This window comes from Cibotium barometz, chromosome 41 (genome assembly GCF_041138505.1).
Source record: "Cibotium barometz isolate CiBa-2024 chromosome 41, ASM4113850v1, whole genome shotgun sequence".
In the NCBI taxonomy this organism is placed as follows: Eukaryota; Viridiplantae; Streptophyta; class Polypodiopsida; order Cyatheales; family Cibotiaceae; genus Cibotium; species Cibotium barometz.
In genome coordinates this window covers 21,212,335-21,217,131 of record NC_141086.1, presented here as the reverse complement: position 1 = coordinate 21,217,131, position 4,797 = coordinate 21,212,335, and positions in this window count along the sequence as shown.

The following is a 4,797-nucleotide window of genomic DNA, read 5'->3' as shown; positions in this document are numbered from 1 at the left end:
ACACCAAATTTGCTGAGGTATTTTATCCTCCTACTATTGCAACCAAATCTCGACCTCCATCCTTGTCAAATAAGGACCAAATTGAACTTCTATATACTATTGCTGGTCCACCCTATGATCAAGGCCCCGCCCCTCCAAAAGCTCCTACTCATCAACATGACCTGGCCGGTCTCTCTTCCGTCCTTTCCTCCCAAATCCAAATGCCCATTGAAACTCTGTTAAAAGGTAGTCCAAATTTATGGAATGACCTTTGGGATTGGATAGAATGCAAACTACAGGCTTCTATGGATCATGGCACTACCTTAGATTCCTCAGATGAATCTATCATCCAGACTTACTCCATCTCACTACAACCCACAACCCAAAGGCGCACCCACAATTCAGGTCAATGCACTAGGACAATACTTTAAAGGTGAGATGACACAAATGCAGCTTTGTCCATTTCCTATAACAAACATGTGGTCAAAGGCATCCTCGATGGAGGTTTTGGTGTAAGCATCCTTACACAAATATGTTGGGAAAACTGGGGCCAATCGTACCTTGATCCCACCACATTGGTGATCAAGCTTGCAGACGGGAAATCTGCAAAATCCCTAGGCATAGCAGATGACCTCAAGGTCAAAGTTTGTGACATGACATTCCATCTCGCATTTGTAGTCATGGACTTTTGTAATACCACCTACGATGCCATCTTGGGTCGACCCTTCATGTGACAAACCCGACTAATCCATGACTGGGACATGCATCATGTCTACCTCCACAAAGGGTCTCGAACGCTTAAGGTCAATTTATATACTTGGCACTCACATCCCATGGCCAAAGCTCCCTTTGCCGAAGACTCTGTGACCACCACCAGGAGCAATGATCTATTGGTTTGCGCTGCTTGTCATCAAGCCTTAATGACACAAGGGTGCCATGCATGGTTGCTTTTGTCAATAGTGACAAAGTTGACCATGACTAGCTAAAACTTCTTGCTACAATTGATACCATCCCCCATCGCAAACTCGGCACACAATTTGTGCTTCCCACAATGGCCATACCATTCATGAACCCTACAAAGTCATTGCTTCTCTTAACACCCTCAGTGTAAGTGTAGCCCCACAACTTGAAACAACCTCACTTAAGGTCTGGATAGATTTCCCCTTTGGCAAAAATATGCAATGGAAACGTGCGCCTTACTATCACCCACAGCTAGCCACAATTTTTTGCCATGGAAAACATGGGTCTCTCTGGGCAAACCATCTCTTAAAACTGCCCATGCCAAAGTTCAATTACCTAGTGGGGGGCCAACACATACAAAGCCTTGGGTCCTTTACACAAACTGTATATAGTGTCTCTTACCCATTGGCTTGTAAGTTCTATGTGGTTCCCACAAATGAGATAAAAGAAGCAGTTGTCCTTGGAGGAAACTGGGTCCAGAATGTTACAAGTATAGTTAAATCCATTGACAACATAGCTACCCTAAAGCTCCCCCAGGGCAAGGTAACAATGATCCTCTGGGATAGGGAGTGCCTCAAATCAGATCCTCTAACCCCACCAACAGCTTCCACAAAGGGCATTCTCACACCCCCCACAATAACTGGTAAGCCTTCCACTGCCCCTAAACTGCCACTAGACCTCCAAGCATATGGATTGGACTCCCGACTCACGAATGGTCTACAACAGTGGCAAGCCCACATATATCCTATGGTCCACCAATATCATATTCTTGGAGGCGTGGAAATCTCTTGGAAAACCCACACTAACAAAAGAAGACACTTACATAAAATATCACACGAAATGCATTTAATGAGTGTTGGGTCTTTCATTCCTGAAACTTCTATTGGAAATAACCAGTTGGAGTGCCGATTTCATGTTATTAATGTAGGAGCACTCCAAGGACGGATTATCACTGGAAAAGAGTGGATTGATGCCACTCAGTCCTCTTGTGTCCCCAAGAGGAAATCATACACACAGCCTCGCCCATGACTTTCCCACACCCCATGCCTCACCAAATCGGTCAATCGGCCACTGTCAACACCATCCACCAATGACAATCAATCCTCATCGTCGACATTGCCCCTCAACTCTACAACCTCGACCACCCACACTGCAAGCACCCGACCTCATATCCTTATCATGACAATCAATGGTGGGGGTGCCCAAGAATCTTCTTGCCACCCAGGGATTCTAAGATGGCTACACAAAACTGTGGATCCCCAAATGGCCATCTCTAAAACCCAAACACAAAAGGCCAACTAAATTAACAACAACCAGCCCAACACCCAAGCTTCAACATTGGCTCATCCCCGACCGCTTGTTATGAGAACAAGGCTACTATGAAGGCAACACTTGCCTCTGGCTACCCAAGCATGCCACCTGTGCTCATTCCCCACAGCAATTCCCTAGGAAGCTAACAAAAGGTCCCACAGCCACGGGTTAGGCAACCCCAAGCACCACATAGCCAACGATGCTGGGTGCCTACCAACTTGCTCAAAGCTCAAGGCTTCCATGAAGGTAACACACACCTATGGCTCCCAAAGCCACAATCAAGAGCCTCTCCTCCACGTTGATAACCACATCATAGCTCAAATCCTCATCGACAAAAAAATCCGGAAGCCTCGACAACCATGGACCTTTCATCACTCGACACCATTGGGTGCCCAAATGTCTCTTAGAAGCCCAAGGCTTCCATGATGGCAATTCCATCATTTGGCTCCCAAGGCATACCCCTTAACAATTTTCCCAAACCACACCCACCACGCTAGTACTTTTCCAATCGATGAAGATAGTTTAGCGACCAACGAGATAGTTTGGCGACCAATGAGCAGGAAAGTCCCCTCCTCCTCACAAAATCCTATAGACTTTCCCTCACCCAACCCATGGTGGGTAGTCAAATGCTCAATTTTCCCACCCTTTTTCCCTAATGGAGCCTCCATGAAGCTCCACCCCACCTCTTGACTTTGTCACCAAACTAAGGGGCAGTGGTATAAATGGCTCAGCTTCTCCAACCACTCAAAGATAAACTCAAAGGTAAGCTCACAAATCTAGCCACATGGGCCACTCAATACAAAACCCTCTTTAGGGGTGCTGACAATTAAACACATGTAAAAAATAGGGATTCCCTAGGCGATTAGGATCTAGGTGATTAGAACCACGGGCCCACCTTTTACCCTAGGCGATTAGGATCTAGGTGATTAGAACCACGGGCCCACCTTTTACCCTCGCCCATATACAATCCCTATATATCTCACTGAGCTCTGTCCTGTACGCATACACCGTACAAAGTTTGATCATGAATAGCCATGGGCACAAGCTTAGTCAATGGTATGACCCATCACCTGGATCTTCTTAATCGCCCTCGCTTCACCCAAATAACTATGCTTCATGCCTAATCAATCCTACCCTTAACTTCTTCTTTGGCTCCACATGTATGGATCCTCAACATTAACTACCACTCCTATCAATATAGGATCCTAGAGCTCCAATGACAGAAGAAGACAAAGCATTAAAAAAAAGAGAGAACACCACAACCCAATAACTCAACAACCATGGGAGCCAAGATACGAATCATGGTGTCTTGACAAAGATGCTAGAGCTTCATATACATTGCCATCGACATCTTGGATTGCAAGAAGTCTCCATGCATGTTGCCTCGTTGTCCCTCTGGGATTCCCCCCTCGCCATTTTCTTACTAACATCATTGTTTTACTAACCCCTCCTTCATCATACCACCTACCACTGGGATACTGGTCATTATGTATTCCATGCTAGTCTACTCATTCAAGTACTTAGACTCCTCTAATGAGGATGTCCTACCACAAAAGTAACAAATAAAAACAAAATAAAGAGTACTACTAGGCACATCCAAAAAAGTAAACTGATAAGAGCCCATCAGACTAGCTAGATACTTAATCACCAGTACTTCACTAATTTCTTTCCATCTTACTAACTCCCCCGCCCCCTCTCATTTTTGGAGAGACAAGAGAACCAACCAAGTGTGGTACTTCCCCACGTGCCTCGATAACCCCTCACCGATCATGAGGACGCGATTGTCTTTAGGAAGGGGAGTATGTTAACCACATATTGGTTAACACATTCCTACTATGACAACTATGTCCGCACACTTATGTAATGGGCACCCGTGCTATCTTGTAAATCCCGTCATTTGATGAGGGAAACGACCTAAAGACACTCCCAATTATTGATCTTTGATGGACAGACAAGAGGACCTTGGTCGATTGGCCAAACCATAGAGAAAAGCCTTGTAGCTATGTTTTGGGCGCCTCGAGTCACGTACTCCCAGGTGGCCTAGTGTGGGAAAAGGCTTGGAACTATAAAAGCTAATTTCTCTTGTTTGTAACTTATTCTCCCATTTGTGCAATAGAAGTGGAGTTTTCTCTCTCTCTCTCTCTCTCTTAAAACTCTAATCTAGCATGTGTGGTGTACTTAGGGATAGGGTTAGGGTTTGGGAGTGATTAGTGCTAATCACTTGTTCCCTCTTACTTCCTCTCCCTCCCTCTTACTTCCATGATTGGGCTACCAATGCGCTCTTTTTCCTCCATAGAGGTCCCACACAATCTTCACGAGAGATCTTGCATCACCCGTAGGATTCGAGCAACCGCCTCGATGTGACAACAAGTGCGGGAGATTGGTGGTGATGAGCAGCTGTGGTGGAGCTCTTGAGCCTAGCTCGAGCTCTGCAAATAGGCAACTTTCCACGACACGTTAGGGTATTGATTCCTTAACAAAGGAATAAGGACATGATTATCTTATACATACTCATATCTTATTCTAGACTCTTCAATATATGTATAT